The 12,884-nt window shown below is 36.7% G+C and overlaps 1 protein-coding gene across 2 annotated transcripts in view; it reads left to right on the top strand.

Annotated features, from left to right (window-relative positions):
* Window positions 1-842: 842 nt before the first annotated feature.
* Window positions 843-12,884, top strand: part of NAR1 (ferredoxin hydrogenase) — a 125,305-nt gene continuing 113,263 nt past the window's right edge. The window contains exons 1-2 of one of the 2 annotated variants that reach the window (XM_089801610.1): window positions 843-1,007; window positions 1,119-1,373. The gene's annotated coding sequence lies outside the window, so the exon portion shown is untranslated. Of the gene's footprint in view, window positions 1,008-1,114; window positions 1,374-3,091; window positions 3,177-12,884 lie in introns of those variants that run through there. The other variant, XM_089801609.1, reaches the window with a different exon arrangement.

Raw genomic sequence — 12,884 nt, 5'->3', positions numbered from 1 at the left:
GATTCTGAACTTGGATGTTAGGATTGGGTCAAGGGTTTGGCTAGGGTTATGATTGATTAAAGGGTATTACTTAATAAATAAAGCTTTTGGAAAATAAAATAAAATATGTTTTATGCAATTATTTAATTTAATAGAGGAAGGAGGATTTGATTAATAATCACACTATTTGTTGTCATGTTGATTTATTTATTAGAGTGTAGTCAATTACTTAGATTAATTAACCAGGGGATGACATAAATTAATTAAATATTAAATATGTAATTAATAATGTTTTAGAAGAGAACTAAATTTAATTATGAATCTATGTAATCAAATTTAGGTGTCTATAGGACAAATGACCATCTATGGAAATGTTTAGCTTATGTGTCATGCGGTAAATGATTCCATGGTTATTATGCTCTTTGCCTTCGATAATTATGAAATAATTAATCAAGATTAGGTTAAAACTTAATGACATATAACTTGCATACACTTAATATGGTGAACGATCAAGTTGTAGTGGGTTGAGCTAAGGTGATCCATTTGTTGGAGAACATAGTGCCTCATTTTTTGTAGTTTCATTTTAAGGGGCACAAAATTTTGAGTAACTCATGAGTAGTGTGAATGCTAATTTTGGGATAAACATTTATTGATTGCAATTCAAGCATGCAACTTAGGTTTTGTTTTTGAGGAAACACAACTAGACAGAGATAGTATCATGGAATGCCCAACATTTAATGACATTCACTCTAGCTATGACTATATTTTAGAAACATCGAAACACAACTAAATAAATCAACAAACTTATTAGTCAACATTCAATGTCTAAGAACAAACTTAAAGAAACAATTTCTAAAAAACCTAGCGTTCTTTTTGGATGGGTGCTATTCTAGATGGTTCCATAGAGTGCTATGGTTATGCAGACGTTAATGAAATCTTTCATTCCATCAAGAATAATGGTCCCATGGAGTGCTATGGTTATGCGGACGTCAATGAAATCTTTCATTCCATCAAGAAAGATGACCAAGGTTAAATTCATCTTTGCAATCTTATTGACATTGTGGTAAGTCTGAAATAATTATCTTGTTTGATTGGCGGTGCAATAAATATGGACACTCCATTGGAATTTACATTTACAGGCAACAAAGACGAATGACATTCCAACCATCAACTGATAATTCTTTTTAGAATCATAATAGGTAACGAGTGTTCTCTTGCCCAAAATTCTGCCCGGATGTGTTCAGCCAGAAAGCGAGTATTCTGTTTACCCACCTAGCAAGCGAGTGATCTGTTCATCTCAGAGTAAGCGATTAATCTGTTCATCTTCGAGTGCATGCAGAAGTGCAGAAGGCGTTGTTGCCTAACTTGAAAGAGCAGAAATATCAGGTGGCAAGGTACATCTCCTGTACATCTCCTGTTTCTTTACTGCTTTGGCCGAGAGGTTTTTCCTGCTTAGTGGGTTTTGACCTGTTTTTTTCTTGGCGGTTTTTGAACCCTTTACTATTTCGTGCATTTTATATCTGTATCAATCTGGGTCTGTTATATTTTATGGATTACACCCATCTTCATAATTTTTTTGAGGGTTTTTGTTTGTTTTCGGAGATCCTGTATTATTTTGTTATCTGTTACCCAAATTTGAGCAATTCGAAATGTTCCTGATTTTATGAAGGTTTAAAGCCTGGCCCTGGGGATCGAGCTCTGGGATTAGCATGTCCGGCCTCTGGTTAATGTTCCGCAAAAGAAGCGTCCGACTTATTGTGGGCCTGTTGCGAAGACACGAGCAGCTGTCCCCATGTCGCCGTGCTCCTATTTTAAAATAAAGTGGACAATTAACCCTGTCTCTTTCAGCCCCAAATATAGACAACGAACAACGAATTCTTGCATAATTAGAAATGGAGAGCCCTGAATATTTCTGTCAGCTATATTGTTAATGTCAGAATTATGCAATTGATTGTTTGAGGGTCTTTTTCTTATTATTCTCGTCCCACGTTAAATTCAAGGCAAAGAGCAGAGGAATAGGGAATTTTAGTTGTTCGCAGAAGGAGAAAACAAGTCGTCAGTGGTTATTGGAGAACTTTTCATATTCAGGTCTACTGTTTTGGCGCAGATATCATATTCTGGCAGAGTTTCTGTTAGTAGGCATGTTAGAAGCTTCTTGATTTATAGGAGAATGGGATAGAGAAAGCTAGCAGTTTACGGTCAGGTAGAAACAGGACATTGGAGTATTGAAACTTCGAATAGGTTCGGACCATTGTTTACAGCATTTCTGTCGGATTCTAACATCCGCTGCTGTGAAGGTTATACCAACGTGAGAGATCTCTCAGCTTCTAGAAGCATAAAAGAGACGTGTAACCTGTTTGATTAAATGCCTCACAAATATGCTTTCATGGGAACTGGTTGTCAAAATGCCTAGAATCGAATGCTATGATTGCAGTATCTGTGCAAAATGGATTTGCTATAAAAAGGCTTTTGGATGTTTTAAAGCATATGCAATGGGCTTGATGAAAAGGCTTTAGAACTCTCTCAGGTCATGCAATCCAGTTTGCAGATAAACTTTTAGGGACAAAATTTGTGCATAGATTCAGTGGCAATATCATTCATGTTTCATTGACTGATTGATTACCAAGCACATGGTACAAGGGGTGTAACAGCAGTATAGCATTATAGCATAGCAGCGGTACTATACACTATTTAAATGATATTAATGGAACAGCAGCGATACATATATCATGACAGTAGTATAATAGTAATTAAATTATTCATGACAGCAGTGGTAGCAAGAACTGTTATAGTACTATAATATCACTAAACTATAAGATCACTAAATATATCATCCACAGCAGTATAATACCAATTAAATTATTCGTCACAGCCCTGATAGCAAAAACCGTTGTAATGCTATAAGAGCACTAAATATATCATTTCAGATTCCCTTCTTTATGTTATCAAAGTCAGTTGCAGAAGAAATTGTATAGGATTATAAATTATTCACTGCTAGCATATTTGTTAGCCATATTCTGTTCACTATTTCTACGAATAAAGTTAATCTGATCTCTAATAATCAGCACAATTTTCAGCTGTGTATCACTAACTATAGATTTTACTTTTACAGAAAACAGACATCATTTGTCAATTTCAAAATCAATAGACCGCGCCCATAACAGACACACAGCCTGTTGCAACTACAACAAGATGAGGTTAGCTGTCAATTCCCCACTCACTTGAACTTATCCGTTATTTCTTGGGCTCAAAAACATTGTTTTGGTTTTCTGAATATAGTAGTGATCTTTTCGTTCTTGCAAAATAGGCAAGCTACCTCGAAAAAATGATGTCAACAAATAAAGCTAAAACACAAAACATCGAAATTGTAGAAGTAGAAAAATAGAAAAAGAAAAAGAAAAATCTCACTTCTAACATTGACAATGCACTGAAAATGCTAATTATGAAATGATACTTCAATATAACATACCAATTATAGTTGAATATAGAAAATTGAAATGTGATTCATGAACCATAAGTTCAAACTTGAAACTTGAAACTTCACAACCATTACCAATGACCATTGAACTTAGTAAAATTATAAATACTAAAACTTTTAAACATAATAATGAAAATGGTAAGTGAAAAATATAAACCATACATAGTACGGTGTACCATGTAAGTCAACCATTGACTATCAAATTATTAAATGACAAAGACGAAAGATTTAAAATTCATGTTCAAATATGAATAAAAAAAGTTCCCATGCTTAAAAAATAATAAAAAACAAAAGCTAAAAAGTTATTTTTTTTACTTTTCATGCAACAAGTTGACCGCACCCCTCGTGCACCTTGGGCGCACCCCACGTGCACTCGAGTGCAACCTCGCACCCGGGACGCACCTGCGTCCCCGCATCCCACCCGGGTGCTCCAATCAGTGCGGTCATGGTGTGGTAGCATTTTGGCCACGGTGCACGAAGTACTTGCACCGAGGATGTACGTGCTCTTGGTGCGTGGGGTTTTTGACCTAGGTGCGCGCACTCAGGTTACACTGCTTCTTAACCTACTGAATAGATTGTACTAAACTATTCACCATACTAAACTATTCCAATGATGATAAATTCCCAAAAACATTGTGACACGTATTTATAGGAAACTTGAAGTTGCTAGTCGTGCCAATACCAACTTTCATTATTATTTTCTTGTCCATCATTGCCAACTTTTGCATTTTTCTTTTTCTATTATGCACTGATAACAAAAACCCTTGCTATGCACTTCTCAACAAAAATTTGCTGATAACTTAAATCAGAATCCTTGAATTTACTTCACTTTATCAGGAATATAGAAAATTTCTGACAAAACTTGCAATTACACCAACAGTAGCTTTCTTTTCTTGAGGAAAAAATTCTATTGATTGTTTAATCTACATAAAGATTTATCAACAAACATCTTATAATAAATCCAACTTGTGAAGCACCACCAATAACCATGGTTACCAGGAGACCCGTCTCCCCCCTAAAAGTGGCGTCTCGGAGACCGAGACGCGTCTCGGAGACTTTTCGCGTCTCCGGAGACCTCAAAAAAGGTTGGAGACTTCATGACGAAGTCTCCTGAAGTCTCCCCGTCTCCTAATCCAAAAAGTGAAGTCTCCCCGAAGTCTCTTGATAAAATATAAATGTAAAATATAATATTAAATAATTTTATATATTTTAGCCCTCATTTAAATGTTTTTAATGCAAAAATCTAAGGTACTATATGAATTCCGTAACAACTGCTTGGTGATGTACGTCACCTACAGGAACACGATACAAGTCTAAGACAACATATTGGAAGCTGTACAGGATTGCAGTAAAGATCCCAAATCACATAAGTTTATGCGGCTGAGGAATTAGGGTGCAAAAACTGTTGTTAGTGCATTAGAAGATAGTATTACATATGTTACAGAAATCTGATATGCAAATGCTTGATAATAGCATTATTCCTCATGAAAACCAAGCATCTATTTGCTAATAAAGACTCAGCGATAACAGTGATAGACTAGAGGTTTTATGTATGTTAACATGAATGTATTTGGTCCCATATTTCTGTTTTTTCAAGAGGATATCATGTTTCAGTTTGATGTATAAGTCGTATTTGTTATTTGTACCTGTTTATCTGCTGTTGGCAATATCCTAGTACCAATATAGGAATCTTTGTTAGTTGAATCTGTGTAACTGGAAAAAAAACACTATTACAAAATGATTTACTCCCTTTTAAACTAAGCAATCCTAACTCTTAGTTAGAAAATAGAAATCCTAAGTGTGTCTCTATGCATGCATTGATGTTGAATAATTCAATAATTTTCACAAATTTTTTGTAGCAATGCCAATTTGTCAGGTTTTAAAATCTATTTCAGTAATGTACTTCTGTATCTGACCACTTATTATTATTATAATCTTTGACAGTTTGACTCTATGAATCTATTTTAATTTTTAATGTGACAACACTAGTATTATTAATTTATTATTTACTTTAGTCTTTTAGTCTTACAGTATTACTATTTTGAAATTTTGTATTTACTTTTAGTATTAGACTCTTTAAGTTTAAACTATTAAAAATTTATTTAAAAAAAAAAAAAAATTGCCGTCTCCAAGTACCCCCGTCTCCTATTTGAAAAATTGCCGTACCGGTACCAGTACCAGTACCGGAGACCTCAAAGTCTCCCCGTCTCCTGGTGACCTTGCCAATAACCTACCTGTAATCAAAGAATCACAATAATGGCTAAAAAGCTAACCAACACGTACCTTTGATGAGAGCTAGGGAGTTTAAGTGCTCAATTGGATCCTCTGTAGATGGCAAAGAGCATCAACAAAACACCATCAATACTTTGTCAAACAAATGATTCAATTCAAGTACTACTGACAACTCTTAGATATAGATAGACAGAGGCACAAACTTCTTATTGGTAGGTTTGTTACTAAGCTTGGTGATCAAATCAAAGCCCAAAAGTAAATATTTCAAATAATGAGGTAAAGGAGAAAATGTCATATTTGTATCTCTGAAATGACGAATTTTAGGGGAATGTCATATAAGCGATCATATCTATCCAACATCAGAATACACAATTGGTAAAGCAGACAAGAAGATTTACTCAAGTCTCTAAACAATACATCTCGTCAAACCAAAGCAATTTACTTTTTCTAATAACAGGAAAAAAGAAACCCTAAAAACAAATATGTGGCAATCATAGTTGAGGGAGAGAGAGAGGAGTATAAAACTTGGTGAATATAGAGAGCATAATTGAAGGTGGCGGGAAACTATTTATCTTGAATGAAAAACTTGTGAGGCAATAACCATAATTCAAAGTTTCAAACCCTGACCTTCTTTAGTAATTACACCATGTTATGTTCCCCATAGCAGATGGGAGATCTCCCAGAAAACAATAATTGTGTAGTCTTACGCCTTCTTAATGTTGCACTTGAAAAACGTACCCATTTTTCCCAGTTACGATATTGATTACTTTTCAAAGACAGTTTGAACGTTTTAACATTTATAAATTTTTTTTTTTCTGAAATAAGATTACTCTAGACCTGAAGAGGCATGGTATGAAAGTACCACAGGTTATGTTGGCACACTTTGCACTAGACAAGGCAATTTAGTTGTACTCGGTTGTTTATGGGTGGGAGGATGGGAAAGGTTGTTTATTGTTTTCGAAATATTTGAAAACAATTATCATTTTCCAAATATTAGGAAAACAATTATTGTAATTTCTTGATCTTCATGGTAAGAATCCTTGCTCTACCCATAGATATATCCTAAACATTTCGAAATGAGCCAGAGAATGAGATGAGAGTGAATAGACCAAAAAACTTTTCAAGATTTATTGATTTCTTCCATATATCTTGAAATAATTTGCAAAACAAAAGCATCACACACTAGAGAGATACCAAACAAAATCCAAACTTCTCTTGTAAAGGAACATTCAAAGAATACATCCAAAAATCTTTACACAATCAAATCCAGAAATATATCAGTTTAATTGCTATGGATTGTGGAAATTTAATCTCTTTAATTCAAAGAATACATGATGCACTGGTCCAAGGCATTGACAAAAGGAGCAAAGATTGGGATCACCATCGGGTTTAGTGAAAGGGAGTCTATCAAGCAAGTCACCAGATGAAATACAAAATTTTGGGCTCAATCGGGGAATGCTAGATTCTAGAACAAACTTTGCTCCAATAGTGAGGCTCGAGGTTAGTTTCCACTTACAATTCAATTGCTAAAAAATTTCATGGGTGTTGCAAAGCAGGTGTAAACAAGTTTGGCTTTAGTGGAGTGCAAGGTGGTGCCATCCGACCATCTCAGTGGAGAAAGCCTATCAGATACTTAACTACAGATTATATGGAGTTTGAGACAAGATCAAGCTTTAGTAAGAACAAAGTAGGTTCCCCACTGGGTCACAGAGATGTTGAATCTCAGGCGTAAGGATTGCCAACTGATAAGGGAGGCTTTCAAGATGATATCCTTGAAATTGCTGATGCCACACAAATTCCATTTCTTTGCAGAACATCCTTGGAGCAAGGCAAGGGGCTTATCTCCATTATACAGATTCCACTAGATGGATGGACTCCATAGATTTTGCTATCCTGATAAAAAATGTATTGCCTAAGATTAAGCGTTTGATCTCCTCCCAACTCTTCCATAAGGATTGAAACATAGGGGATCCTGCAACCGTAACCTTTAGTTTCCCAGAGAACAAGTTGTTAAAATGTAATCCCTTCCTAGATTTCGCAATTGCAAGAACACCACTACAAATATTTTTTTTGATCAAGACTTTCCATGGTTCATTGCCTTGGGTGGCTTTCGATATCCACTTAGCTACTAAGGCAATTCAAGTCCCAACCCACCTTGCTCTTTACTTTTGACATACGAATCCCATTTTACTGCTCGTCCCTTGTTGTGCCCCTTGCCATTTAACTAGAGAAAGTCTTCGATCCTTTTCTGCACAAAATTGATGTGAGCCTGGAAACAACCAAGTAGAGGAATAGTATACAGTATAGGCTGATAGGATCTCTTGACAAACGAACCCTTCCAGCTAATGAGAGATATCTATTATTCCACTTGGAGAGCTTGCTCTCAACTTACTTTCGACCCAATCCCACATAGCTTTAAGATTAGGGCTTACAAAAAAGGGAATCCTCAGATATCTTACTTGGTGATTAGGACCACCTCAAGTCAAATCGGGTCTAGAACACTAATTTGGAGGATTATCTTCCCACCCAAGAAGGATAGACTTTGCCATTGAGATCTTTCTGCTAAAGGAGGAATAGAATATATCCAACTTGGCTAGGAGATAATTAGTGTTCTGCTTAGATAACTCCAACAAAATAGTAGTGTCATCTGCAAATTGAATATTGGAGATTTCTTCTTGGTTTAGCAAACACCCTCCTTTCCCACTTGGGGAGAAAGAGGAGTCCCCAAGGATGTAATAGAGAGTGCAACAATAACAAATAATGCAAGAGCAAGGGGGCATCCTTGTTCAATGGATCTGGTACATATCAAAGGATCCAAATCTCACACCATCGATTTCTATAGAAGCATTGGCACCAAACATAAGTGTAAGAACCATCCAGTTGAAAAGGCTAGGGAATCCTAGACTTTCCATCATCATTAAAATGAATTTCCATTCAATCCTATCATATGATTTCTCATAATCAATAAGGAACATGAAGACCTAGAGATTTTAGTGCAGTTCAAAGCTTCCCAACAAGTGATCATGTTTTCAAGTATGTACCTTTCTTTAACAAAGCCTGCTTGAGTGGAATTGACAATGTTGGGAAGTATGTTCTCCAATCTGATTGCTATTATCTTAACCAAAATCTTATAGGATTACATTGAGTAGGGTTATTGGTCTCTAGTTTTTAACCAAGATTTTGTCTCCATCTTTAGGGATGAGTTTAATGAGTCCAAAATTGACGACAAGACCCAAAGAGCCGTTACGAATAGCCTCCTCATATACCATCAAGAGATCCTCCCAAATCCAGTCAATATTGGCCTTATAAAATTCAATGGGTAGCCCATCAGGTCCTGGAGATTTGTCATTATTCATCTTAAGAATAGTGTTAATGATCTCCTCCTTTGTAATAGGTTGTTCCAATCTACCAAGATATTCCTTCTTGACTTTCTTGGGGATAATACCTTGAATATTTGCCCTCATGTGCTTCATGTTCCTCCCATCTTCCTTTGAGGTGAAGAGTTTGGAATAGATTTCATCCTCATGATTATGAATCTCCCTCCCTTCATCATAGATATAGTCAATTCTAACTCTTGCCTCTTTGAACTTCAACGATTGAAAGAAGTTCTTAGAATCCTTATCACCATGGTCTAACCATCGAAGCCTAGTCCTTGTCTTGGCACCTTGAATCTTACTGTTCTAAACCGTCCTCAAGGCATCTCTAAAATGAACAAGAGTATCTAGAGTAGTAAAGTTGGAAGGATCCTGTTGGATATTAGAGTTCGACATCACAGGGTATTATGGAGACAATTCTCCCAGAATCTAGCATCTTTAGCTTTCTTACTAACAACTATTTGAAATAGGCTTTTCTGCTTTGAGTCATGGTCTCCCATCTCCTAATAGCACTAGAATGTTTCAAAATGTTGTGATTGTGCCATCTAATAATCTGAATTGCAATTTTGGAATCCTCATCTTTGAGGAGGGATGTATTTAAAGAAAAGTTGTTGGAAGAATCTCTAGAAACGAGGATATCATTGATATGGAAAATAGAAGCAACAATGGGGTGGTGATCAGATAAAGTGTATGGAACAATGTTCACACATTCCCCATTGTGGTCCTTGCCAAAATTGAAAGAGTCTTTCACTTGCGTAACATCTGCCAAGCCTGCAGTATATTCTTCTCCCTCCCTTTGGAAGTTGGACTAGGTATGCCAAATTCCTTTAAAATCTGTCTTACCTCTGGATAAAGGATAAAAAAGATTGAACTTGTTTCAAACATTGGACGAAAAGAACTTTTCATCACCTTTCCACTCAAATTTTGTTCCACCAGACTTGTTCGGGGGTCTTTCCACCATGTTGAGGTCACCAATAAAAACGCACAGGATATCCTTCAACTAGTACATCTAATTCCATAGGCCTATCCTTTCAAAGTGGTCATTAGGTGCATAAATGGATCTAATTCCCACTTCCTTTATCTCCAATCTTGGTAATAACCCGAACCATCTCGTTGCACGGTGAGCACCCTCACTCTGCAATTTGTTTAAGCCATCTAGGCCCTACAAGGGTAACAACTCCACCCTTCCCTTTCTGGTAGGAGGTAAAAAAGGATTTGGCATCATTACATATACATTTTAGGGAAGTGTCCAAATAGAATCTGATAACCAGCCTTGATTTTCTAGAGGAGAAAGTTAACTCCTTTTTTGGTTCCTAACGAACCTTTTTACCACATACTTCCTGGCAAAGGATATTTTGCATCCATTAGTAGTCAATTAGGGGTTTGTGTCCATTGGAGCTTTGAAGCTCTTGAATATAATTTGGAAGCTTTCTCTTCTGGATTTTAGAAGGCTTAATGCTACTTATAGAGTTTGGGGGTCTTCCCCTCTTCCACTTGGATTGGGTTATCTCATCATCGTAGTCATCATCGATCGCTTTCAATTCCACCAATTTCTTAGCCCAACCAATTCTTGGTTCTCACTTTTCTTCCTTGCATTGAAGGTAAATAACTTTAAATCATCAACCTTGTCCTCATCAAGAGCCTCCTCCTTGATACTTCCATCTTGGTTCATCTTCTTGGAAGTACTTTTATTTGTAGGTGGATCTCACTCTCTATCCATGCAGGTAGGAACAACCTTACTGACTCTAGAAATGATCTGAGATTGGGGATGAGCTCCCAGACCAGGAGGAGGGAGAGGAGGGGTGTTAGAATAATAGTCAGTTCAAAATTACTTAGCTTGTCCTCAAGGTCATGAGATCTTTTAACAACTTCAAATCCTCCTAGGCTAGGAGCATCAGCATTACCTAAATCATGAGAGTTGATGGACTCATTATCATTCCAGGAGCTACACTTGTCTTTCTTAGAAAGCTTATCCTCCCTACCCACATGGGTAGGCGAGGTTGACGGGCTAAGACCATCACCATAGGGAGGCAACACTGGAGCAGACGAGGAGTGATTTCTGAATTTGTGATTAGAGATCTTCTTAATCTTTAACAACCCAATTTGTTGGGTATTTTGGCTCCTGTGCTTTAGTTTGGGAATTTGAGAATCCAAACCTAAGTTAGACAGGGTACACCTTGGAAGGGAGTTTAAGTGAGCCAGATTAGCTTTCGACAAAGAAGACAGGTCTCTATTGAAAGTAACTTTAAGGGCATCAAGAGACACATAAAGTTCTTCCGAAAATGTAGGATGATCAATGTTTAGAGAAGGGTTTGAGGTCTGAGACACACTCTATAGGCTTCTCCTACTGAGATGGAGCGATGGTAGCCTCCACATGGTTTGTTTTAGACTAGGTAAGTTAGGGTTCTTGTTCTTCACAAGCAAAATGATATGTCTCAAATGAACCTTCCTTTTTGTAGAGGAGGCAAGAGTTAAGGCTGCCAAGGTACGAGATGGGGCATGAGAAAGAGTGATCATTAACTTTGAAACAATATTAAAAGTAACATCTTTGCTAGGGTTGATAGAGATAAGAACCCTTGCGTCAGTATGCGAAAGAAAGGAGTCGATTTTATGAACCCTAATGACTTTGCCAATAGGCTTGAGGGCTTGAGCAACTTTCCATAGGAAAGGCGGGAAGTTGAGGAAACTAATTAGTTGGGGAGAGGAAAGAGTCATCATAGCATCCAACGACCAAGGCATGACCCTGAAGTAGGCATAGCCAACTCTCTAAAATTGGTTGTTAATAATCTCTTTTTGCGAAGTATGTTTAGCAAAGAAAATAGAAAATAATCCTTTTCGAATATGTGCAAATATGTGAAATGAAACCCAATTTTTTTTTTGCTCCACACATTGTGCAACCATTTGCTAATATATACTCTAGAACGAAGCTTCTTAAGATCTAGGGGTGCAAGAAATACGACAGCATTCCTAAGTATGTTCATCTTGGCCTCAATAGCAGTGGCCATTTGAGAATTAGGTTTGAGAATACATGATGGGTTAGACAGATTCTTACTTTAAGTTCTGCGTCCTCTGGATGTTCCTCCATCTTTGTCCTGTCAGTGTTCAGATCTTGCTCCCGGGGGCACTGGTATTTCATTGTCAAGATCCTGCTTGAAAGACAGAGGGTTTGCAGTCGAGAGGGGAGAGTTGGGTTGCATAGCCGAAGAGGGATTAGCAAGCACATTGCCTGACGATTTTGAGCTCTTAATAACCCCTAAGTGAAGCTTGTCTCAATAAATTCGTGTTAGGCATTAAAGATGCAGGTGCAACTGCAAGGAGGATGGCCTTCCGCCAATGAGAAAGGCCTTCTTGAAACTCTGGCCTAGTTGCAAAGCTTTACTCAGAGTTTTTTCCACGGCCCTATTTCTATGGATCTTCTAAATTAAAATAGTTTTCTTCAGTCGTACAAGTTTTTATGGTGATTGGCATTATATAAATATTGTTAATTTTCATTTTTACACACTAAATTGACTTGAGATAATTTTTTTCTTCTACTTATCCAAATATTATGTTGTTTTTGAGTTTTCTGATTTTTGCCAAAGTTTTATTGTTTTAAATATCATGTAGTTAAATTCCATTTGCACTTTTAGTTTATCTATGCTGTATAAGTGGACTGCCACTTTGGTTAAATGAACTAACCTGTACTATTAACTGATGTTGGGTAAATACAAAGGAATAGAGTAAGAGGTTTTATTCATAAGCTATTGGGTTGATAAATGTACACAAAAAGTGCTGGATTTTGCAAGATGATTTAATATAATCTCTATCTTGTTGATTCTTCT

The sequence above is a fragment of the Cupressus sempervirens genome, chromosome 9 (genome assembly GCF_028749045.1).
Source record: "Cupressus sempervirens isolate cs-2001-9-10 chromosome 9, ASM2874904v1, whole genome shotgun sequence".
In the NCBI taxonomy this organism is placed as follows: domain Eukaryota; kingdom Viridiplantae; phylum Streptophyta; class Pinopsida; order Cupressales; family Cupressaceae; genus Cupressus; species Cupressus sempervirens.
This window is presented reverse-complemented; position numbering and strand designations above follow the sequence as displayed.